General features: G+C 43.0%; 2 protein-coding genes across 2 annotated transcripts in view; one reads left to right on the top strand and one right to left on the bottom strand.

The window, feature by feature from the left end:
- PSPC1 (paraspeckle component 1) overlaps positions 1–7,103 on the top strand; it is a 465,349-nt gene extending 458,246 nt beyond the window's left edge. Inside the window, exon 9 of the transcript XR_003856885.1 lies at positions 4,660–7,103. The gene's annotated coding sequence lies outside the window, so the exon portion shown is untranslated. The remainder of the gene's footprint in view (positions 1–4,659) is intronic.
- MPHOSPH8 (M-phase phosphoprotein 8) overlaps positions 1–26,273 on the bottom strand; it is a 248,377-nt gene that overhangs the window by 33,323 nt on the left and 188,781 nt on the right. The window lies entirely within an intron of this gene.

Raw genomic sequence — 26,273 nt, 5'->3', positions numbered from 1 at the left:
CGAAGTTTTAAGGCAGACCAGTCAAAGTATGGCTGATGCTGTTGGAGCCATGGCAGACCTTGGTTGGCTCTGGAGGTCACAAAGAAGCTGATTTATTTTCCACATTCAGGAGGCTGGTGCATAAGGGCACAGGTACCATGATCAGTGTGACCTGGCTGTTAGTGGGTCTTTGTTGACCAATGGAAAAGTCATCTGGACCATGGGAATCCTGGGAACTGCCCCTTATATAGAGCTGTATAGGTGATGTTCATCACTTGGGGCCGTGGGGACTTTCCCGCCATGGTCCCTTTAAATACCTGAGAGTGGTGAGCTCGCATCTAGGAGGTACAGTGCATGCTGTCAGCGGCATCCAACCGCATGGCTGACTAGCAGCATTTGCATGCTGCAGGAAAATAACACCAACCTGGCCGGGGTCAGTTAGTGCAGCGGTTCACATGGGTAACCAGTGGACCGCAAAACGCAACAGACAATTATTTACCCTTTCAAACAGTACTAAGACCAGTGACATTCCATAAAACTAATAGTAATTTTAAAACAAATCTGAGAAAACATTTTTTTTTCACTCAATGCACTAACTAGCCAGAGGATGTGGTTAAGACATCTAGCCATAGCTGGGTTTAAAGGGGTATGTACAAGTTCCTGGAGGAAAGGTCCATACAACATTATTGGGAAAGCCACAGTTTATCTGAGTTTTATCATTGGAAGTGAGCAACAAGGATGGATCAAATTTTTTGGAATCTGCTAGGTACTTGTATCCTAGATTAGCCACTCTCAGAGGCAGGATGCTATGCTTCATGGACCTTGGTCTGATCCTACATGACACAATTTATGTTCTTATAATTATACTGTGTGTGCTCTGAGAAAGCAAAGTTGCTGTAGTAGATATTCTTCAAGGACAGCAGGATAACCAATCCCAAATACCCTCCTGTTTTTATGCTAGTATATAAGACTTAAGGGGGATCTGCGAGCCATCAGCTGTTCAGGAACTCCCAAACACGATCAGAAAAGCTTTCCCAGAAGGCTCTGGGAGATGCTTTACATTGGCACCATCAAATGTCATCCTCATGGTTGACTGGTTATTCTGCTTCCTTTGGAAAATGTTTGGTATGGGTAATCTGGGAGAAGAGACGGCTGAGGGGGGATATGATAGAGGTCTTTAAAATCATGAGAGGTCTAGAACGGGTAGATGTGAATCGGTTATTTACACTTTTGGATAATAGAAGGACTAGGGAGCACTACATGAAGTTAGCAAGTAGCTAAAATTATTTTTCATTCAACGCACAATTAAGCTCTGGAATTTGTTGCCAGAGGATGTGGTTAGTGCAGTTAGTGTAGCTGTGTTTAAAAAAGGTTTGGATAAGTTCTTGGAGGAGAAGTCCATTAACTGCTATTCATCAAGTTGACTTAGGGATTAGCCGCTGCTATTACTGGCATCAGTAGGATGGGATCTACTTACTGTTTGGGCTCTTACCAGGTACTTGTAGCCTGGATTGGCCACTGTTGGAAACAGGATGCTGGACTCGATGGACCCCTGGTCTGACCCAGTATGGCAATTTCTTATGTTCTTAATCAACATTCCTCTCTGCCGGGAGGGGTGGAGAAGTGAAGGCTGGGGAGGGAACAAGATTGGTGGTAGGAGTGATGAAGAGAGCAGGGGTGAGCAGGTTGGGGAGTGAATGAAGAATTTGGGAAGCAAAGGAAGAAACAAGGAGGGGGTTCATTTGGGGAAGAGGAGAGACAAAAGAGGGAGAGAGAAAATGTCAAAAGAGAGACAATCATATATAAATGCTCCTTTATATATAGATGCTCCTTCATCCCTTCATCCCTTTTACCTTCCCTATTCTGTTTACCCATGGCATGTTGCCATTATTATTATTTTTTTTAATTAATAATTTCTTTTAGCTAGCAATTATCTAGCTACTTAGCTAAATTTATGTATTTTATGTTTATTTTAGTTATATTTTATTTTTATTTTTACTTTATTTTAACCTGTTGTAAACCGTTTTGATAAAATTTTATTTTAAAAAGCGGTATATAAATACTTTTAAATAAATAAATAAATAAATATAAAGGCAACAAAATACTAATAGATGGAACAGTGAGAAAAAAGAAAAAGTAAAGCCAAAAAGTTAAAACTTTTGCATTTAAAATTTTGACTTGCTGCTATATAAAATTCTTGTGATTATGATGCAAAATATTTGCTGTAAATCATTCTCATGTATGTATTTATGTAGATAGTTAATTGATTTTAAATAGATTACATGATATTGCTCATGGTTGTTGCTGAACTTATATAACTATATACAAAAAAGTGCTTATGCAAAATTACAAAAATTTTTATTAAACAAATATAAATGTGTAATGAAATGTTTTAATACATTTAATGTGTGCACAAAGAAATATTAAAAACTACACATATGTTACACATTTACATTTGTTTAATAAAAATGTTTATAATTTTGCTTAGGCACTTTTCTTGTACATAGTATTGTTGTATATAGTAGTTTTGTACCTTCTGGTTTTTTATAGTGCTGAACGTACACACACATCCTGAAGGACTGGGTAGAAAGAAGAACATACTGAATTTTTGGTTTGCAAGGAGAATCTTGCCTTGTATATGGAAGCTGCCCTTGTAAAGTTTCTGGATATAGTTGGACTGCCATCCAAAAAATAATCTAGACCATGAATGATGGGTTTTATTGAGAGTCAGATGGGGCTGAATAAGATCAATAAAATTTAAAAAAAAATGCAAGATTATAAATAAATAAAGCTGATAGCATAGAATGGTCCTTGCCTTCAGGGAGGAATGCCAGAGGGCAGAAAAACCAGCTAGACTTAGGTTTTTCAACAGAAAGGCACTTTTGTTTGTTTTTTTTACATAAACAGTTTGCTTACCGCCTCAGTGCTACATCAGAAGTCAAGCATTCAAACCTACAGGGTTCTGGCATAGTTCATGGACCTTTCTCCTCCTTATCTAGGCACATTAACTCTTTCCTGAGTCTAGGCTTTTATTTCTCTCCCCTGGGAAACTGATGGCGTGCCTTTCCTCGCTTCAGAATACCATAGGTTCATTTGTGATATTCACATGTTTTGTTGTCAAGCTGGAGGAGCTCTGACACATGCAAAATAATTTGACTGTCAAAGTCTGTTGGTTAATTACTCTCTGCACCTCTTTGTTTTCTTTTTATAGGGAAAAATCAACAATTGTATCAGTTCTGAATGGATTTTACTGTTTGCACCTGGTTTGTGTAAGGAATCAGGGAAGATCTTACCAAACAAATGTAATTGATTTCCTTGAGGTGAACGGAGTAGATGATCAGAGGAGTATGGTTCATGTGGTCTATCTAAATTTCAGTAAAGCCTTTAGCAGTGTTTCAAATAGACACGTGAGCAAGCTATCTAGTCCAGTCCAAGAAAAATGATAGATTGGGTAAGAAATTGGTTGAACCAGACGATTCGGAGTGGTTTTTCATAGGGATCTCCTCTGGCAAAAGTAAAGTATCCAGTAGTGTGCCACAAGAATCAGTGCTCGGTCAAGTCCTCTTCAATGTTTTTATAAATGATATTGAGAAAGGACTAGAAGTAAAAGTGTGTCTGTTTGCAGATAGCATGAAAATCTGATACAGAGTAGCCATACTCTGGTGATAGAAAAACGACAGATTTTTAAGAAATTGGAAGAATAATCAAGGGTTTGGGTTCATCCAAACAAACTGCACAATCAAGTCTTTGGGGATGTAGGAATCCAAGGACTTAATACCATTTTGGAGAAAATCTAGTAGTCTCCAAACAGGAAACAGACCTGGGATTATCATCTTTGATCATCTCAACGTAAACAATCAGTGTGACAAAGCAGCTAAGAAAGCCATTTGTATATATGGGTGCATAAAGCCATATCCTTAATAGAAAGAGGAAAGCAGTAATACCTCTCTATTGGTCATTGAAACCCCACTGTGAGTACTGTGTATTTTTCAGAAGACCACATCTACAAAAGGATATTGATAAAATGAAGGCAGTTCAAAGGAGGGGCAACCACCAAAATGATGCATGTTCTTCACTATAAGCCATACACTGAAGGAGCTATACGCCTGTAGAAGAAAGCAGGGAAAGGAGAGATTTGATACAGACATTTAAATATATAGCAGCATTTTCCATAGAATGAGAAGCTCAAGGTCAAAGGGTGGTCATATGAAACTAAAGGAAAATAGGCTCAAAATACATATACTTTTTAATTGAGAGATTGATGGACACATGAAACAAACTTCTGGCAATGTTGATAGGAGCCAAAGCAGTGACAAAAAGTCAAGTATACATGGGACATAGCCAAAGAAACCTTATTGGCGGAAGGAGGGAGAAGCTCACAGAATTAAGAGATGGCTCCACAGTGGGCAGAATGGATGGGCCAACTGGTCTTTATCAGCTGCCATCTTCCCTTACGCTCTTCTAAATATGTCTGTGAGGTGAGAAAATTGGGAGAAATGACAGAGCTATGTCATTTTAATTAAAAAAAAAAAAAAAAAAAGTACATCTCCAAGTAATATCAGTCACATGTTATATCTTGCATGGTTACAAGAATCTTACATAGAGACCACTGAAATGTTGCTGTGCATATATATTGAAAAGCATATATCTACTGTACACATGTACAATCTTTTTGCACAGGTGAAAGGTCCAGCATTACCGTATATCTGCCAAGCTGAGGAAGGAGGCCTCACTGTTGACTGTGAACATGTATAATAATCATCTCACAGATGAAAGGATCAGCACCATATCTGCCAAGCTGAGGAAGAAGGCTTTACAACTGCCTAGAAGAAGAATGTGTCTCTTTACCATGGTTTATAAGAAATTCACATTTTTAGTGTCTTGAAATAAGTGTTACAGCTTATTTTTACATTTTTGCAAAAACATTTTGAACCTATCCTTAGCACAAACCACAATATTTGACATCACAATTCTGAATTTCACAGCCTTCTTTTTTTTTATTAGAGCTAGATATATAGATCTAAGGGGGTCATTTACTAAGCATTTTTCCCATAGACTCAGAATGGGAGAAAAGCCTTAATAAATCCAGCCCTAAGATTGATATAGTTTCTGTTTCAAAACTGATTTTTTTTCTCAATGCCCAAGTCCATGTTCTGGCTATTTTTTAATATGCTTGTCTTCTAGCCTCCACCCTTTCCAAACAATCACATCTCCCTTGACCTTGTTTCCCCATTATTTGAGTTTCCTAAAGCAACTATGTATTTAAGAGTTTATAACCAGCCCTTTCTGATCCAAGTGTGAGGAGGGTGTTGTCTCAGTTTAGATTGATATTTTTATAATTTAAAAAAAAATAGAATTGTGAATGTATTGAATTGTATAATGCATATCAAACTTGTGAATGAACGGTAACTAGGATTGAAGTCTTGGTGGATACTACTGCTCACAGTTTTCAAACTTGGGCTAATTCAACCCTTTTTTGTGTCCATTATCATGTTTTCAGTATTGTATTCTTCTCAAAACGCTGTAGCCACCGTCACTTCCATCTGCTGGTATTCATGCAAAAAGACAACCTAAATATATTTGTTATACCAGCGTTAATTATTTTGTAAAACATTTTTGAATATTTTTAGCTGGTAGAGAACTCTTGCACAGGACTTTCACTGATAAGTAGATTGTCAGTCTTTATGAAATTCCTCTTGAATTCAAGCATATGGTACTGTTGCTTTCATAATATCTGTGCTTATAAAAGGTTTATGTTTATTTTATTTATTTATCTGATTTTTATATTCTGCTTTTTGGCACTTCAAAGTGGATAACATTCAGGTACTATATGTATTTCCCTATCCCCAGAGGTCTTACAATCTAAGTACCTGATCCACTAAGGGTTTTTCCCATAGACACAAAATGGGAGAAAAGCCTTAATGAATCTGGCCCAAAGTTTGTACCTGAGGCCACGGAGGTAGTTTGAACAATAAATTACATGCAAAATGCTTTTTTTAAATAACTACTTTATTTATATATTTATCACAGTGGAGGATACTAGCTATCATTATATTTCTCTTAATCTAGAAAATGCTACATTTTAGGCATATTTATGTGGTCTAATTTATGCATACATTTGGCCAGTGTAAGAAATTTGAAGTCCAATTATTTATTTGCTCACCCTGAGATTAGGAAATTAGCACTTTCTAGTTTGCATGTAGGCTTTGGTGATCTTTCATGCAAGTAGGTGCCACTACCATGGTAAAGTGAAGGAAATAGGAAGGGAGATAGCTTGTTGATGGCACCTTTTGCATGTCTCATGATTTGTGACAACTCATGTCCAGGGCCACTTTGTTTTATTTCATTTATTTATATACCATCTTCCCAGGCACAAACCTGCCCAAGGCAGTGTTACCATTTAATAATCCTGGGGCAAATTTTAGTGGATGGTTCCACTATTGCAGCTTTCTTCTCTGAACCAGCTGATAGGAAGGGGACCATATGCTGCTGTCTCTTCCTACTGACCTGACACGCACATCTCTACCACCTTCTGGCCGACGCAGACCAGGCCAGTTCAAGCTACCTCTACAAACGTCCAGTAGGTTTGGTCCCATGCAAGTGCAGCATGAGGCACCTTACTCCTCCTGATCTATGCAGGCTGCCACAAGCACAGTATTAAGGGCCTTGTACTATATAGGCACCATAGGTAAACTTAGATGTATGGGTTCCTTTCCCCAATTCATTTTCAGGCCCATAGGATACCACCTTTTGAGCTTTTGATAATTAAATTCTATTATGACCCTACTATTCTAATCTTGTAAAACACAGAATTTGGCATCATGCTTTTAAATATTAAACATTATTTATTTAATTATTTATTTATTTTTAATTTTTATATACCGATGTTCCTGTATAAAATACATATCACACCGGTTTACAAGTAACTAAAATTGTTGCCTCGGGGCGGAATACATTGTAACAAAGTAACAATAAAGAAATTATAGATAAATAAAATAAAAGGCCTAATTTAACTGCGAAATAGTACTACTGAAAAACATGATATAGATATATATAGATATATATATATATATATATATATATATATACACACACACACACACACACACACACACACACAGGTAGATAGATAAGAACATAAGAAATTGCCATACTGAGTCAGACCAAGGGTCCATCTGGCCCAGCATCCTGTTTCCAACAGTGACCAATCCAGGCTACAAGTACCCAAAAAGTATCCCATGTTACTGATGCTAGTAATAGCAGTGGCTATTTTCTAAGTCAACTTGATTAATAGCAGGTAATGGACTTCTCCAAGAACTTACTCAAACCTTTTTTAAACCCAGCTACACTAACGGCACTAACTACATCCCCTGGCAACAAATTCCATAGTTTAATAGTGTGTTGAGTGAAAAAGAACTTTCTCCAATTAGTTTTAAATGTGCTACATGCTAACTTCATAGAGTGCCCCCAGTCCTTCTATTATCCGAAAGAGTAAATAACCGATTCTCATGTACCCGTTGTAGACTTCTCATGATTTTAAAGACCTCTATCATATCCCCCCTCAGCCGTCTCTTCTCCCAGCTGAACAGCCCTAACCTCTCTAGTCTTTCCTCATAGGAGAGCAGTTCCATCCTCTCTATCATTTTGGTCGCCCTTCTCTGTACCTTCTCCATCGCAACTATATCTTTCTTGAGATGCGGCGACCAGAATTATACACAGTATTCAAGGTGTGGTGTCACCATGGAGTGATACAGAGGCATTATGACATCCTCCATTTTATTCACCATTCCCATCCTAATAATTCCTAACATTTTGTTTGCTTTTTTGACTGCGATAGCACACTGAGCCAACTAATTCAAAGTATTATCCACTATAATGCCTAGATCTCTTTCATGGGTGGTAGCTCCTAATATGGTCTGACCCAGTATGGCATGTTCTTATGAAACCTAACATCATGTAATAACAGCATGGGTTATTTTTCCCTATATGCATCACCTTGCACTTATCCACATTAAATTTCATCTGCCATTTGGATGCCCAATTTTCCAGTCTCGCATGGTCCTCCGGCAATTTGTCACAATCCGCTTGTGATTTAACTTCTCTTAATAATTTTGTATCATCTGCAAATTTGATTACCTCAGTTGTATAGAGAGAGGGATTTTTAAAACTATTTGTAGATTCTAGAATTCATTATATTGAATCGTTTATAAAGTATGAATGTGATATGTTTTCAATTAAAGATTTTTAAAAGGTAAAATGATTTGATGTTTTGAAATATATTGATTAAATAAAGAAACATATTATGGTAGATATGCAAATGGAGTAACTTGTTTTTAAGAGGTGTGTGTATATGTATATATATATATATATATATATATATATATAAATAAATAAAACACACACAGTTGCAGTGATGTGCGTCACTGACAAAAAACTAGAATCAGTTATTGTAGTGATCAAGCTAAAACTCAAGTTTTATCACATACACACATACGATGCTCAGTGTGCCAGTCAAAGTGCTAGAAACTCTGACAAGTTTTCTGTGCCGGGCTCCATCTGACGATGTCACCCATCTCCTCGGACAAGCAGGATGGTAGTCCTCACAGATGGGTGACATCGTCAGATGGAGCCCGGCACAGAAAACTTGTCAGAGTTTCTAGCACTTTGACTGGCACACTGAGCATGACCAGCATGCCACTGTCCACGCGGGGTCCCTCTTAAATCTCTTTTTTTCCACGAAGTAATTACTTCATGGTGGTGGAGCTCTGCTTTATAGTGTTTTTCTTCAAAGTGTTTCTTGATTTTTTTTTCTCCAGTTAGTTCCCCCATCCAGCGGCGTGGTAGATATTTGTTTTTCCCTTTGTTGCGGTTGATTCTCAGCATGTCGCTCCTTGGTGGCTGCCAACCATCGACTGCTCACCAGCTGTTTTTTATGGCGTCATCTGGTTTTTAAAAGGGCCACCCATGGACCATGTCTATTATTGATCTACATGAGGTCTGTATCCTGTGCCTGGGGGCGTTGTATGACGACTGTGGTTACCATCTATGCAGATAACCCCCAAAATGGAAAAGCTTTTATGGACCAAAAAGTCTGATCCATCTGCTCCAGCATAGGAGGCATAGACACCTAGAGACCAAGGGGAGCCATTGGATACGCCATCCCTTTCCATTCCCCCAGCGAGCCCGTCTCTCTCGAGAGGAGCCAGAGATAGGCTGTCTCCAATGTCATCGCACTCCAAGACTTCGGGGGTCCTCTTCTTTCTCGGCGCCAGGGAAAGACCAGGCCGAACATCGAGAAAGGTCATGCAAACAGTCACCAGTCACTTTCGACAATGGCTCCGGGACTGGTGCAGAATCGATGGCCGCCATGCCGCCACTGAAGTGACCCCATGGAGAACACGCATCGTCCTCTATCAGACTTGAGAGTCCCAGGCATTCGCCACCGATGGCAGTGCTGGGCACAGAGCTGCCTCCTCCATCCATCCTAACTTCACTAGACTTTCAGGAGGAGTTGGATTGCAGGTTTCAGCTGACTGTGCTCTGAGCTCTGCAGGGTATTGAACCGGCACCGGTCCCCGTGCCGGAGCCTGCGCCATCTCTATTGGTGCCACTGCTAGAGCATCTGGATGTCCTTTTAGATGTCCTTCTGACGCAGCTGGTGCCCAGAGGACCATCAATTCCTCAACGGCCTCCAGTGCCCCCCTCTGGAGCAATACCCATCATTGGGTTCTCCAAGGAGGAAGACTTACTACGCCCTTTGGGGCCCGTAGCCAGAGTTTCCCAATCTCTGTGTCTTTAATGCCATTGATGCCCCTGGTGCCCTCAGTGCCCAAACTGAGAGGCCTGGGCGGGACTATCCACACCAGACCCCATGGAACCTTAGCAATCAAGAGGCCCCATATGATCCCTGGGGGGGTGATACCTTGGATTCCTCTTCGGAGGACTCAGGTGATCTTCTTTCGAAGCCTTCTTTGCCTGATGAGGCGCAGATCTCCCCCGGATCTTTCCTTTGCAGGCTTTGTCTGGGCCATAGCGGAAGCCATCCCATTTCAGCTCCTCATGGAGTAGGAAGCCTGGCATAAAATTCTGGAGGTCCTCCAGTTCGTCAGTGCTTCAAAGGAAGTAGTAGCTGTCCCAGTCTATGATATTTTTAAGGAACTTCTCCTTAGGATCTGGGATCATCCTGTGTCCATTCCTCTGGATGCCAGCTACCTGGTCCAACAGGCGTTGAGTTTTGAGAGGTGCTATTTCCCACATCAATCGGTTGTATAGAGACCTCCCTTAAAAAAGTCAAGTGCTCATGCACCCACGCCTCTACCCTTCCAGGGCAAGATCACAGGGCATTGGACACCCTGGGTAGTAGGGTGTATCAGGGCACTATGCTCATCACCCGTATCACCTCCTACCAACTATATATGATCCAATATAACCGGAAGTTGTGGAAGCCAACAGCAGCAGGATGCATTCTCAGAGTTGTGGAACCCAACAGCAGCAGGATGCATTCTCAGAGGTAGTACAACAGGGTCTGGAGGCAGGAAAACACAAGGTGGGGTCCACTTACGATGTTTTTGAAACGGCAGCAAGAGTGGCTGCGGTGGACATTGAAGCCCGCAGGATGGCCTGGCTCCATGCCTCAGACCTTTGACCGGAGGTCCAAGAAAAGCTGGCAGATCTACCCTGTACATGTGAGAATCTCTTCGGAGATAAGGTCAGGAACGCGGTGGCCCAGCTGAAAGATCACCATGAGACCCTTCAACAACTGTCAGCTAGTATTTCTGACCCACCATCCTCTGTCAGAAAATCCTCACATCAGGGCTCGAGGAAGTCCATCTATCACGAGAGGAAATATTATCTTCTTGCCTCGCAGGCCCGCACACCCTGCGCTAGTTCCAGGGGTCATTCCTGTCAGCAATGGACCCCCTAGGCCTCAGCCAACCCCGCCACAGGGTTTTGACTGGAAGCGAGGGAGTGTGAATCAGGTTGATGTACCCTCGGCACCCTGCTCTCCGGTTGGAGGCAGGCTGCGTCATTTTGCATATTGCTGGCCCCACGTTACATCGGACCAATGGGTTCTCACCGTTTGCCAAGGGTACCAGCTGAACTTCAGGGATGTCCCTGAGAGAGGTCCAAGAGGAGATTGGCTCTGCTCACTTGACCTGAAGGATGCCTACGTCCACATTGCAATCATCCCGGATCACAGGAAATATCTTTGCTTTGTGGTGGGGAGGGATCACTTCCAGTATCGAGTGCTGCCATTCAGTTCTTGAGTCAGCCCCCCAGATTTTTTTGTATATAAGCAATTTTTATTGGCAATGAAACAAGACACGCGACTGAGTTATATACATACAAAAGAAAGGCAATATCAGCAACCACGTGTACAACACTTGGCAAATGAATCTTGGGAACTAAAAATCCCTCGCATGGCCATTTTTAAGAATATTAAAATAAGAATAATAAAAATAATAATAATAATACAAATTAGAGCATAATTAAAAAATAAAAACAACCCCCCCGCAACCGGATGTACAATTCAAGGAGATGTTCGACAAACATAAGTGAGACTAGGAAATATTCACATTGCCTTACAGTGCCTCCTGAGCGCATACAGGATCATAATAAAGTACAGTTCTGGATCAATGTAGAGTACAATATGCCGATTACACAGTATAATTAGCTTTTACAGACAAGATAAACATGAGAATATCTCATAACAATGTATAAGTGGTCATATGATGTGGTCATATCATGCTAATGGGCTTGGTATCAAGGTTAATCGGAAGGTCCAACAATCCTCTCTTGGCTCAAGTATTTCATTAGTAATAGAACTGTTAACCAGCAGCTAGTGTATCCGCCCATAGTATGTACAGGCTCCATGATTTCTGGAAGGAGGGTAAAAAGGCCTTCATGGACTGCTGTAAGCCTACTCAGCTGGTAATATGAATAAAGGCGTTGTATGTTGGCCAACGAGGGCGCTTTTGAATGTTTCCAATGCAATGCTATTTCAGCTCTGGTTGCAATAAAGACATGTAACACTAATCTTTGCGTGTTCTTCTTTAATGTTGTTGGTGGAAGACCCAGTAGAACATGCCATGGCTTAACCTCCATCTCCTCTCCCAAAATCTGTGCCAACCACTGAAATACCAATTGCCAACAGGAAGATATCTTAGGGCATGTCCACCAAATATGGTAGTAAGTACCCAATTCCCCGTATCCCCTCCAGCAAAGATCAGAGATAGTGGGTGCAAACTATGCAGTGCTACAGGGGTGTAATGCCAACGACAAAGCAATTTATAACAGTTTTCTTGCAGTCCAGCAGATATGGAGCATTTATGAGCCATAAGATATATCAAGTCCCACTCCTGATCCTCCAAGGTCGTCTGAAAATCTGCTTCCCACTGTGCGCGGTATTTCTGTATATCTTTTTGTTTACCATTAAGAAGGGAATACATTTTTTAAATAACCCCCTTAAGCAGAGATGCCTTCTGGCAAAATGTTTCAAATAGAGTGCCTTTATTTCTAAGACTACCTGCCCTTCTTTCCCTATGAAAGAAATGATAAATCTTGGCATACAAAAGAAAGTCTATAGCATCCAAGGTATAAGTAGCCCCTAGCTGATCCCTAGTGAGAAGGTTAGTCTGCAGAACAATGTGCCCCACTCGTTGAATGCCAGTTGTCTTCCACAGCTGCGTAATCTTAGAGTTATCAGTAAGGGGGACTATTGTGTTTGTAAAGATATGAGTCATTAATGAATACTGCTCTGACCCTACCAGGATCGTCTTCCATTTCTGCCACACCTGAAGGGTAGTCTTTAAAGCGAAAGGAATGGAGCACACACCTTTCCAAGTCGCCTGGGGCTGCCAGAAGCCTGCAGTGATCGGAAAATTCCCCATTAGCGCCTGTTCTAACCGGGCCCATTGAGGGATGTCCTGCGTACGATGTAATGCAACGATCGCCTGAAGTTGCACCGAACTGTAGGACCATGCTAGGTTGGGCAAGTGCAGCCCCCCTCTATTCTTAGGTTGAAAGAGAATAGTTCTAGCAACCCGTGGTGGCCTTTTGCGCCAGATAAACCCACAAATCATTTGTTGCCATTTTTTTAAGAGACTTGAGGGTAGGTTGATGGGTATGGTGGTAAAAAAATATAGTAAGCAGGGAAGGAGATTCATCTTTACTATGGCCAGTCTGCCTAGCCACGAGTGAGTGTTTTAACCATTTATTCAAATTATCCTGTATTGAGGCTATCAAGGGCTTGTAGTTCAAGTCAAAAAGTTGATTAGGATGGGAGCCCAATTTAACCCCTAAATATTTAAGCGACATAGCTGCCCACTTAAAGGGAAATTTCTTGCCTAAGGCCGACGCCTTTTGCAAAGACATAGGTTAAGAAGTTCGGATTTCTCAAAGTTAACTTTCATACCAGATACTGCGGAAAACCTATCCAGTTCCTCCACCACTCCCTGAAGTGAGATTTCAGGTTCCGAAGGGTAAGCATAACATTGTCAGCAAACAATGAAATCTTATAATGGGCTCCTCCCATTTGTATGCCTCTGATGCTGTCTGTTGATCTAACTCTAATCACAAAGGGCTCCAGGAAAAGGGCAAATAATAGAGGGGATAAGGGACAGCCCTGCCTTGTTCCCCGCTGGATGGGAAATTAGTTCCCGTAACTACCGTTAACTTTAACCCTCGCATAGGGCTGTTCGTACAGTTTGTGTATCCAGCCTAAAAATGATTTCCCGAATCCCATTTGTTGTAGAGTTTGGAAAAGAAACACCCAATGAACCAAATCAAAGGCTTTTTCAGCATCGAGGGCCAACAGGGCGGCAGGAGTGCTATGTTGGTGTACTAAGTCAATTATATCCACTATTCTGCGGACATTATCCGCTGCCATGCACCCTGGAACAAAGCCTACTTGATCGTTATGAATCAAGCCGGGAAGTACTCCATTCAGTCTAGCAGCCAGAATCCTAGCCAAGATTTTTAGATCTATATTAATTAACAAAATTGGTCTATAAGAACTACACATAGATGGATCCCTTCCCAGCTTGGCCAGAACAGTGACACCTGCTGTGTTAGATTCTATTGTGAAGGAGGACCCATTTAGTAAGGAATTGAAGGCCGCCATTAAAGGCTCCATGAGAGTGGTTGCAAATTTGCGGTAATAAGTACCCGTATACCCATCCAACCCGGGTACCTTCCCAGGTTTCAACTTTTTGATAGCATCTAGCACTTCTCGCGGTTCAATAGGCTTGTCGAGAAATCTGACTTGACCTGGTGTAAGCATAGGCAACGGTATAGATTGCAGATAATCGGAAATAGCCCTCATCTATTGAGGCGTTATGTGAGTATAATTGAGAGTAAAATTTGGTAAAAGAGTTACGTATGTCTTCTGGCGCCGTAACCAAATGCCCTCCTTGGTCAGAAATGTTAGCTACCATTGTTTGTGCCTGAGCAGACCTTAATTGCCTCGCCAGGTAACACCCTGCTTTGTTGCCTCCCTCAAAAAATTACTGTTTTAAGAGAGTCAATTGATGGCTAATAGCATTGTCATCCAGTGCGCGTAACTGATCCCTAATCTTCAATATTTTTTGATATAGCACCTCTGACTGATTAATACTATGTGCCTTCGTCAAGGTCGCCAAGTCCATCAGCCAGCTTTTACGTTGGCTTTCCCTTTCCCGATTGCAAAAGGCCGCACGTGCAATGCAAGTCCCCCGTATGACCACCTTGGAACATTCCCAAATCAGTAAAGGCAACATACCCTCTGTCTGGTTTTCCAGAAAATATGTTGTGAGTTGATCTACCTGGTGAACAAAGGTGGGGTCTTTAAGAAGGCAGTCATTAAGCCTCCAAGGGTGGAATCCTGTTCCCCTATCGCCAAAACAGCATTCCATCCATATTGGGGCATGGTCAGACCATACGATTTGATCAATATCCACCCCCCTAGTCCGAAGTTGTAATGAAGATGATACAAAAAAAAATCTATTCGTGAGTATGTGCGGTGAGGGTTGGAGTAGAATGTATAAGAGCGGGAGTGTAAGTACCTACTTCTCCAGAGATCTACAATACTCCAATCTTCCTCACCTGAGGTATTGATATAACACCAGAACTGGAATCCACAGAAGGATCTAACACAAAGTTAATGTCACCCCCTAAAATAAGATCCCCTTCTAAATGATAGTGCAGTAAGTCATTAAGAGTATGGATAAAGGGAATTTGTTGTGTGTTAGGGAAGTACACGTTAAGCAATGTGAGAATTTGTGAGCCAATCTTAATTTTAAGGAGGATATATCTTCCCTGTGGGTCTAGGACCTGTGAAATTTCTTCATAAACCAAAGACGCAGACATGAGGATTCCCACACCAGCGTTTCTATTGTTTTTCGTGCTAGCTGCCCAGTGAGTTTTAGAGAATTGAGGAAATGTCAACGGACATTCATGGTGTTTTCTAATATGTGTCTCTTGGACAAACACGATGGCCGCCCTTTGCCTCTGTAGTTCCCACTTAAAGAGCAACCTTTTTTTGGGGGGTATTGAGCCCTTTGACATTAAGGGAAAAGATTTTTGTCACCATTTAACCTGTTTATTTATTTTTTATTTATTTTATTTATTTAACGGTTTTATATACCGACATTCATCAAAGATATCACATCGGTTCACAGCGTAACAAGAAACTAGTGCCAGTGACGGCGCTTTACATCGAACAGGTTTAACATAATACAATTAAAAAAATATTGGAACATAATAACTAGAGCAAGAGGAAAGGAAGGGGAAATAAAACATTAAACTAAAATTAGAATAACATGATTACAAGATAGTAAAAGCAGAGAAAAGGGGGGAAGAAGTGACAGAAGAATAAAATTAGATTAGTAAATTATTGTAAGCGAAGATTGCAGGTATATACAAAATGTACAATTATAGGGAATAATATAAAATAACAATAGTTCAGGGAAGGGGAGAGGTGAGGTGAGAAGGGGAGGGGGAGAGGTAGGGAGTGGAGGGGGGAAGGGTAACACAGGAGGGAGGGAGAAGAGGAATGGTGTAAGCTTAGGTAGAAGCCGGTTCAAGCGGGGGCTCACCCGCTTATAGTGAAAAACCAAGTCAAGGGGGACAGAGAAGGGAGGGTGTAGGTGTTTATGAAATACCCTATACCTGGTCCTGCACGTGCTCCATTCTTCAGAACAATACATATCAGACACAAAAATCCTGTAGCCAGTATATCTCCCTTGCATTCTAGAAATTCCCAGAACTTCCCCCAATAGAAAAAGTACAAAAAAGTAACTTCTGGTATCACCCCCTTGCATCCTGATGTATCCCTGGCCCCTCCATTGGGATTCTCTGCTCCTAGGAACCTGTAGCATCCAACTCATGACAGGATGCCCCCCCCCCCCACATCCTCCCCCCCCCACATCCTCCCCCAGCCCCCATCCAAAACTATCAATAATAAAGATATTATAAATCCAGCAGATTAATAACAGTAAGAATTGAAAAAGTCATATAACCCCGTGAAACCTTCAAGGAGTACATTTAGTGCTTAAAAAAAACAAACCGTCCAGGAACAATTGCTCAGTCCATCTGCCCGCTGCCACAGTTACCGCAGAGATATATGCAAATACTTGTCCAAGCAGACTCAGTGATTTCTATCAGCCCTTCTCTGGAGTAGGAGAGCGGGTGGAGCTCGGCTGCCGTCTGAGTCTCCTATCACCTTTGCCTGCCCTCTGCCATCTGGACACTGCCTCCGGTCTCGAGATCGCCGCCGCCATTTTGGGTGCCTGGAACGTGATAGGTATTTGTGCTTTCTTAAAGGCCTCAGTTGCCTCCGCAAGATTCGTTACCCGGTACGAAATACCCTGGATTTGAAACATCAAACCAAAGGGGTATGTCCACCTGTATTTCACTTCTTTCTCCCGCAGTGCTGCTGTAACCTCACGGAGATCAAAGCGTTTTTTAAGCGTGTTCGGCGTCAGGTCTTGGAAGACAGAAATGCTGTGGTTGCGCCATGTGATGTCCTTCATTTTCCTGGCGATATTGTAGATTTGTTCCTTTAAAGGGTAACTTGAAAAGCAAAGAACAATGTCCCGTGGACGCTGATCATTTCGGGTGCCTAAGGCGCAGTGGGCCCGTTCAAATCTCACCTCCACTTGCTCATTTGTTGATGCCTGTGAATCCTCTTTGTTCTGCGACAGCAGAAAGGTGCATATCTGGACGGCGACCTTGCGCACGTCAGCAAACTCAGGGATCTCCGGGATTCCTCTTAGGCGTAGATTATTTCACCGGCTCCGGTTTTCAAGATCCTCGATCTTGGCTTGCAACGCTTGTATTTCTGAGGAGGATGATAGCTGCTGGGTATGTAGATTGTGAATTGCCTCTCCTTGGCCTTCCATGCGTATCTCCCGCTCGTCCACGCGGTGCCCCAGTGCCGCTAGATCCTCTTTGACTTCAGCTACCGAAGCCATAATATCTTGTTTATATTGTTTAAGGTCTGTTCTCAGATCCAGAAACCACTGCCGGGCTTCCTCCCTGGTAAGAATATTCGCTGGTACCTTAGTACACACTCCTGCGTGATCTTCTGTGGTCTCGCCAAGATTCGCGGCCTCTCATTTATCGGGGCCCTGAGAATCATCGCCATCTTGTTCTGGCTCCGATGTGTTTTTCCCGTAGGAAAACTGGCGGAGATCCGTTGTCTTTCTTTTCGTAGCCATCTGGTTAGCTGATGTAAGGAATGAATCTTAAGTATTCCAAGCTTAACGAGCAAATTTCAGGGTTTAAGTTGCAAATCCACAGGGTTTGGGGCTCTGGAGGAGCGGAGCTGAGCAATTACACGTCCGTCTGCATCGGATGCAAACAGCGCCCCCCAGGTTTTCACCAAGTGCCTGGCAGTGGTTGGGGCGCACCTTTGACATCAGGGGGTGACTGGCTGGTCAAAAATGCCACTCAGGGGCACTTCGCTCCTTACGTCTGACCATTCAGGTGCTACAATCTCTGGGGTTTATCAATTACCCCAAGTCCCACCTCAGCCCATCGCCACACCTGGGCTTCATTGGGGCCAGACTGGACACGGTTCAGGCCAAGATGTTTCTGCTCCACGATTGAGCACTTACCTTGTAGTCGCTGTTGAGCTTGGTCCGCAGCCGTCAACAGGTTTCTGCTCATCTGTTGCTTATCTTTTGGGTCAAATGGCTGTATCTGTCCCATGTCACCCCTTTGGCCCACCTGTGCATGCGCAGAGCGCAATGGACCTTGCGGACTCAGTGGCAGCAAGCAATCCAGAACCTCGGGCACGTGTCTACATCAGACCGCCTCTCCAGACCTCCCTGTTGTGGTGGGAGGATCTATCCAAGCTGGAGCAGGGGGTCCCTTTTCAGGTTTCTCCGCCTCAGGTGCTTACTACCGATGCCACCCCCTGGCTTGGGGGGACACATGTGGACGACCTCCATACGCAAGGTCGGTGGACGGCTCAGAAATCATTATCAGGCCGATTCAGAAAAAGGTGCGGGAGAGCTGGCGAGCGATTCAGGGGGTGGCCTATGCAAATTAGGGCCCGCGGTAAAAGGAGGCGCTAGGGACACTAGCACGACCCTAGCGCCTCCTTTTTGACAGGAGCGGCGGCTGTCAGCGGGGTTGACAGCCGATGCTCAATTTTGCCGGCGTTGGTTTTCAAACCCGCTGACAGCCACTGGTTCGGAAAACAGACGCCGGTATAATTGAGTGTCCGTCTTCTGACCTGCGGGTCGATTTTTACTTTTTTTTTTTTTGTACTTTTGGGGCCTCCGATTTAATATTGCCATGATATTAAATCAGAGGGTGCACAGAAAAGCAGTTTTTACTGCTTTTCTGTGCACTTCCCCGGCAGAAATTAACGCCAGCCTTTGGGCAGGCGTTAATTTCTGAAAGTAAAATGTGCGGCTTGGCTACATATTTTACTTTCTGTATTGTGCGAGAATAACTAATAGGGCCACAAACATGCATTTGCATGTTGCGGGCGCTATTAGTTTTGGGGGGGGTTGGACGCGTGTTTTCGACGCACTATTACCCCTTACTGAATAAGGGGCAAAGCTAGCACATCGAAAATGCGCGTCCAAATGCAAGTTAACAGTGCACTCCACCGGAGCGCACTGTACTGTATCGGCCTGTATGTCAGATCAACTTTCTGGAGCTTCGAGCAATTTGCTACGCCCTTTGGGCGTTTCGAGACCATTTGTCCCACAAGGTAGTCCTGTCCGTGTTCCAGACAGACAATCAGGTAGTAGTGTGGTACATCAACAAAAAGGAGGCACTGGGTCGTTCCTCCTCTGTCAAGAGATGGTACAGATTTAGTCCTGGGTAGGGATGTGAATCGTTTTTTAACGATTTAAATTATCGTCCGATAATTTTAAAATCGTCATTAATCGGTAAGGGACTCGATACAATAGGAATTCCCTCGATTTATCGTGAAAAATCGTTAAATCGAGTACGTGAATTATTTGGGGGGAGGGCGGGAAAACCGGCACACCAAAACAACCCCTAAACTCACCCTGACCCTTTAAAACCAATCCTTTACTCTCCCCCACTCCCCCCAAAATCCTTTTACATGTACCTGGTGGTCTAGCAGGGGGTCCGGGAGCCATCCCTTCAATCATACCCTCGGTGCCGGTGCTGGACTGGTTTCAAAATGGCGCCGATCGCCTTTGCCCTCACTATGTCACAGGGCGCGACCGTCGCTCCCTGTGACATAGTGAGGGCAAAGGCGATCGGCGCCATTTTGAAACCAGTCCAGCACCGGCACCGAGGGTATGATTGAAGGGATGGCTCCCGGACCCCCCTCTAGACCACCAGGTACATGTAAAAGGTTTTTTGGGGGGGTCGGGAGGGTGGGAGAAGCAAAGGGGTAGTTTGTAAAGGGTCGGGGAGGGGTTGTTTTTTTTTTATCGGGCCATCGGCGCCATTTTTATCAGTGGTAGCCAAAATGGCGCCGATGGCCCGAGAGCGGGAGATCGCGCCGGGACCCCCCCCTCCCACTGGACCACCAGGTAATTTAACATTTTGGGGGGGGGGGTTCGGGAGGGTGGGAGAGCAAAGGGGTCATTTGTAAAGGGTCAGGGTGGGGGTTTTTTTTATCTGCTCAGGCCTCACTAAAAAATTAACGATATGAATTGGAATCGGAACCGATTCTAATTCACATCTCTAACGATCCGATTTTTTTCTCCCTCCATCCGAACCTGATCGTTAAAACGATCGGGCACACGATTCACATCTCTAGTCCTGGGTTCTATCACAGGGCATGCTCTTGAGAGCGATGTCCTTAGCAAGATCAGAGAATGTAGTTGCAGATCGTCTGAGTCGAGCATTCCGGCCTCATAAGTGGTCACTGGATCCAGCAGTGGCAGCTTGGATCTTCCACTGGTGGGGATCTCCAGATGTGGATCTCTCTGCCGCCCCCTACAACTGCAAGGTGAGCAAATTCTGTTCCCTTTTCAAGACAGATGGACTTATAGCCTTGGATGCCTTTGCTCAACATTGGGACACGGGTCTCCTTGTATGCGTATCCTCCTCTTCTGCTGGACATGAAGACTCTTTTGAAGCTTCAGCAGGACCAGGGGACCATGATTCTTGTGGCTCCGTATTGGCCCAGACAGGTCTGTTTCCCACTCTTTCAGGACCTGTCAGTCAGAGAACCCATCCATCTTGGGACCTCTCCCGATCTGATCACACAGGATCGGGGCAAACTGTGCCATACAAACCTCCGGGCATTTGCCTTGACAGCCTGGATGTTGAGCGCCTAGTCTTGCAGCCCCTGGACCTCTCTGATGATGTATCTGAGGTGTTGGTAGCTTCCAGGAAGCCTTCCACCAGGAAGTCTTATCGACTGAAGTGGAGGAGGTTCTCCATCTGGTGCGAGAGTCATACCTTGGATCCCTTCGCCTGCCCCACTGTGAAGTTGCTTGACTATCTCTGGCACCTCTCGGAGGCTGGGTTAAAAACCAACTAGGTCAGAGTATACCTGAGTGCCATCAGCGCTTACCATCAGGGTGTGGGTGGTACATCCATCTCTTTGCAACCCACTGTGGGGTGGTTTCTGCGGGGCTTGCTTCAGCTGAAGCCTTTCCTTCAGCCTCCTGTTGTGTCCTGTGACCTCAACGGAGTATTGGCACGGCTTATGCTTGACCCTTTTGAGCCTTTACACTCCTGCGATCTTAAGTGCCTGACCTGGAAGGTTCTCTTCCTGGTGGCGGTCACTTCAGCGTGCAGGGTTAGTGAGCTTCAGGCGTTGGTTACGTATCTGACCTACATGAAATTATTTCATGATAAGGTGGTCCTGCGTACGCACCCTAAGTTCCTGCCTAAGGTGGTGAATGATTTTCATCTTAATCAGTCTATCATTTTGCCCGCCTTTTTTCTGAGGCCTCATTTTCACTAGGGCGAACAGGCTCTACACAGTTTGGACTGCACAAGGACTTTAGTTTTCAATCTCGAATGCACAGCAGGCCATAGGTAGTCCTCGCAACTATATATCCTTTGACAGGAACAGACTGCACATTGCAGTAGGCAAGCAACCTCTGTCCAACTGGCTGGCGGATTGTATCTCCTTCTGCTATGAGCAGGTGGGCCTTCAACTTGGAGGCCACGTAAAAGCTCACTCTGTGAGAGCCATGGCTGCATTAGTTGCTCCCTTGTGAACGGTTCCCATTGCTGAAATCTGCAAGGCTGCAACATGGAGTTCCCTATACTCATTCGCTGCCCACTGCTTGTTGGACAGGGATGGTCAACATGACAGCAGCTTTGGCCAGTCTGTCTTTTGCAACTTCCTCCAGGTTTAATCCCAGTTCTCCTTACCTAGGGCCTTTCGTACGGGTTCAGGCTGTCTCCCTATCTTACCAACAGCACCGCAGTTATCTTTGTGCCTGTTGGCATCCAGTTTAGTACCTGTTGGACATGGTCGTTGCCAAGAGCAGCTTGTAGCCTGCTATTCACCCATCTGTGAGGACTACCACCCTGCTTGTCCTAGGAGAAAGCAGAGTTTCTTACCTGTAAAAGGTGTCCTCCTAGGACAGCAGGATGTTAGTAGTCAGGAAACTTGCCCACCACCCCGTGGAGTTGGGATGGTGGGCAAGTCTCCTGTGTTTTATTTTATTTTATTTTTCGCTCGTGAATTCTTTGCTACGAGACTGAAGAGGGATCCCGCGTGGATAGTGGTATGCTGGGCATGCTCAGTGTGCCAGTCAAAGTTCTAGAAACTTTAACAAAAGTTTTCCGTGCCAGGTTCCATCTGATGATGTCACCCATCTGTGAGGACTAACATCCTGTTGTCCTAGGAGAATGCCTGTTACAGGTAAGCAACTCTGCTCTTACCCAATCACCCTGTAACTACTGGGAGAATTTGCTCAGGACCACAGAGGTAAAATTGTTCACAGACTGTATCCTGCACAGAAGAACCACACAGCCTGTGTCTGAGGTTTAATCCTAAAATTCCTAAACTGTTAAAAAAAAAATATATGTATCAAATTGGTGTCTCTGCTGTCAGTATGCTGCAAAACAACCAAATTATGTGTTTACTTAGACGTGAGAGGGGGCGAACAGAGGTTTCCTTTATTAAGGGAAACGAAAAATCCCTTACTTTCCAATTAGGGAACACCACATGGACTCCTCTCTACCCAAGATACCAGAAATTGTGGGCATTCCCCACTGCTGAAATAAGCACTTAATACCGACTGTAAAGATACATTCTTTTTATTAGTAAGGTGTCTTATGGAGCAATGCAGAGCAAAGCAAATGCAAAGCCCAAACATTCTGAGGCTATACAGTAGATTATTCATGATCACCTCCCCCAAACCTGCCCTCCAATGGATTAGTTTCTTTGTAAGCATAACATTTTTCTAACTGGTTAATACTTTTATCTCATTCTTGTAAGTCAGGCCCAGAAGGCAGAAGCAAAACTTAATGCTGAACTTTAACATACTTTAACATTCTGGCTAACCTTTAGCATTCCTATAGCCTTTGATATTTTCACAGGTCTAATCAGTTTAGTCTTATAATGCTCTATTATCTTTCTGTTTCTTCACCACTGCCAACTGCTCAGTCTCTACAGAGGCTCCCTCACAGCACCCTTATGGGCACAGAAAAGGACTGGAAGGCTTATCTGCACACATTACCCAGCAGCGCTCGGGAAAAGACTCAGATCACTGTGAGCAATCTAGGCTTCAGTCTCCACAATTCCAGCTTCCAGAGGCCCTAGGAAGAGGGGAAAAATCCGGTAGAGACTTAGGGCAGGGAAATAATCACTTTAGACAACTATATTAGGATGTTAGGCAGTAGCCCTGTATTTGATCAGAAGCTTGATCAAGCTTTGTGATATTTACTGTTGATGTGGAAATGTAGGAGGACACTCAGCCAAGAATTGTCACATGGCATGGCAGAGCAGAGCAAAATCCCCTAGATGTTATATTCAGTACCTGATTCTCCTTTCCAGCAAGTCTGGGCATTATTCCCTGACTTTTACAGAAGATAGGGTTGGCAGACTCCATTTCTTGCACCTTCTCTTTGGCAAACTCAGTACCAACTTAAATATTGGAGTGTCTGGCCTCAGTTATGTATGTGATAATATCTACTGCTGAGAGGACTTTGTTGTGTATAACAAAGAACTATTAGAGGTCCACTCGTGCCTGAAGTTTGCATTACAGGTAATTGTGCAATTGTAATATACTGGGCTAGAAACCCTTTACTTTAAAAGATGAAATGTTTGAATTGTTTGTTATATTTCTTTCCATGCACAACTACATTGATTTTTTTTTTCATTTCTTTGATGAGATTAGCTTTGCAGGTATGTTGAGATAAGAATGCACTGTCTTTCAGGCTGTGCTTGCCTTGGTCTGTTTTGTTTTTAATTGGTCTTAACCTCTCCTGCTATTTCTTACTTGTGTTTAGGAGGGCTGCTAACAAAGCAGATGAGTATTCTCCTTCTGTCTATTAACAATTGATATAGCCATGAAAGTTATGTAGCTATTTGCAGTATATGAGACTGTTATAGGAGGAGAGAAGGCCCTTGCCTTCATCTCCCATCCAACTTTCATTGAAGTTGCAAGAACCAAGACTGGATCTACAAAGTTTTTTTGTATTGTTTTGTTGATTTTTATTCTGCATTGTATCTGTCAGTTCTCATGTGATAGAGTCTTATATCTAAAATCTGAAAGAAGGATGAATGATCTTCTGGGTATCTTTTTGTCTTTTATATTCTTTGTTGTCTTCCATGTTTTTATTGTGTACAGTTGCAGGAAGTTAGTGAAGTTTATCAAGGAATTTCTTTCTTTACACTAAACTTTCCTATATCAGGTAGTCATCTAAGAGAGATTATCCACAAGTATCTGGTAAACAATAACATGACATTTTACCTATCAGTGGATCTATCAGAGCTAAACAGATGACCAGTGAATTTGTTTCTTTTGGCTTTGTTTCTTTACATTGAGCTTTTTTTCTTTTCTTTGAGATTAACTGCACTTAAATGGGTAGAATAAGAAGACAAAGAAAATGTGCTATCAAAGCTGAATCATTATTTTGTTTAATTGCTCTGTCTTTTCTACTATCTCTTTCTCTTGCTTAAGTGCCAAATATAGACTAGCTAAAAGAAAACTGAACCATGCTAGATAAGAATGTAACACTGACTTGATTTAAGATTGAATTAACCTCTCTTTCTATTGTGAGTATAGTTACAGAAAGTAAAGATGGCGTGTCTGAGTGGCTAGAATGATGCCCCTCCCCCCTCTTGTTTAGAGAATTGAGCTCTGTACCTTTTTTTTTTTTTTTTTTTACTTTTTTTGATGTTCTGAACAGGAGCTTTTGATTTTGACATTTTTCTTTTTTACAACTAATTTTGCATTTTTGTTTGGAATTGTTTTCCCTTTTCAGTTTTTGGGGGCTCTATTGTTGTCTAGTGTCCTGTGGAATCAGCTATGGGAAGGGGGAGGGGAAGCCAAGGTAAGTTATAGGTAATGGGGAGAGGCTTGAATAGACTTGGGCTTTGGATTTTCTTTAATCCATAGGGACAGTATTCAGACATGTGGGTCTGTAGGGGAGAAATAAATAAGAAAGGGGATATACTGTATTATGCAGATGAAACAGTACATGATAATCTACTAATGAAGAAGCTTCTAGGAGAATAACTTTATGTGATTCCCACATCACTCCTTGTAAGAATTTTACCATTGTTGCAGAATAAATTTAATGTTTGACAAATTGTGCTTATTACACAATTTGAATTCTCAGTGCAAGATCTGCCAACAAATAGAGGGGCTGATGCAATATAGTGCGCTCAGCCGATCGCACTGTTTAACTGGCAGTTGGATGCGGGTTGTATAGGCGCTACCTAATCCCCTTATGCAATGGCGCTAATCCCCTTATGCAATAAGGGGATTAGCGCCTCCACAATGTGCATCCAATGCAGAGCGAAACTAATAGCACTCATCACATGCAAATTCTAAGACGCACATTTTTGCACTCAGAAATTAACGGCTGCCTCAAGCAGGCGTTAATTGCTGAGTGCTCCAAAAAGTTGTACAGAAAAGCAGAAAAATTGTTTTGTACATCCTCCTATTTAATATCATTGTGATATTAAATAGGAGGAACAAATCTTTAAAACAATTTTTAAAAAAGCACCAGCAGTAGGGTTCAGGAAACATACGCTCCATTAATAAGCGTCTGTTTCCTGAACCCCCGGCTGTGTGCAGATTAGGAAAAGGGACGCAGATAAATTCGGCATCCGTTTTCCTAACTGGCAGACGTCCGAAGCTCGCGGGCTCCCATTCTCAAGGAGACGCTAGGGGTGCACAAGCTCCCCTAGCGCCTCCTTAACAACATGACCCCTAATTTAAGTATTGCACGATGCACCCACGATGGGTCCCTGGAGCCACATTAGGAAAGCGGGCACTGAGTGTTCAGTGCTTGCTTTCAGCGCTCATGCATTGCATCAGCCCCAGAGACAACTCAGGCCTCTAGTGAAGTGATTAGGACACATAAAGAGAGGCAATCAAGTTGCACAGATCTGGCAGATAGATTACATAGGCCCTATGCCCTTATCACAGGAGAGTCACTATGCAGTTTGATAATAGCCTGGATTAAATAATTAAATAATGAAATTAATGAAACAGCTTTGCACAAGTGAAAGAATGTGTTTTGTCTTCATGAGCAAGGAAAACAGGCTTTGGGTGGGATGCAGAAGCAGTTTGTGTAAGAAAGTTGTTGACACTTCAAGGCCTAGCTACTGAGCGGGGAAGAGAGTGTACTAAGATAACGGCATTGTGACATCATTAGGTTTAGTATCCCAAAGAAAA

This window comes from Rhinatrema bivittatum, chromosome 5, assembly GCF_901001135.1.
Source record: "Rhinatrema bivittatum chromosome 5, aRhiBiv1.1, whole genome shotgun sequence".
Classification (NCBI taxonomy): Eukaryota; Metazoa; Chordata; class Amphibia; order Gymnophiona; family Rhinatrematidae; genus Rhinatrema; species Rhinatrema bivittatum.
This window is presented reverse-complemented; position numbering and strand designations above follow the sequence as displayed.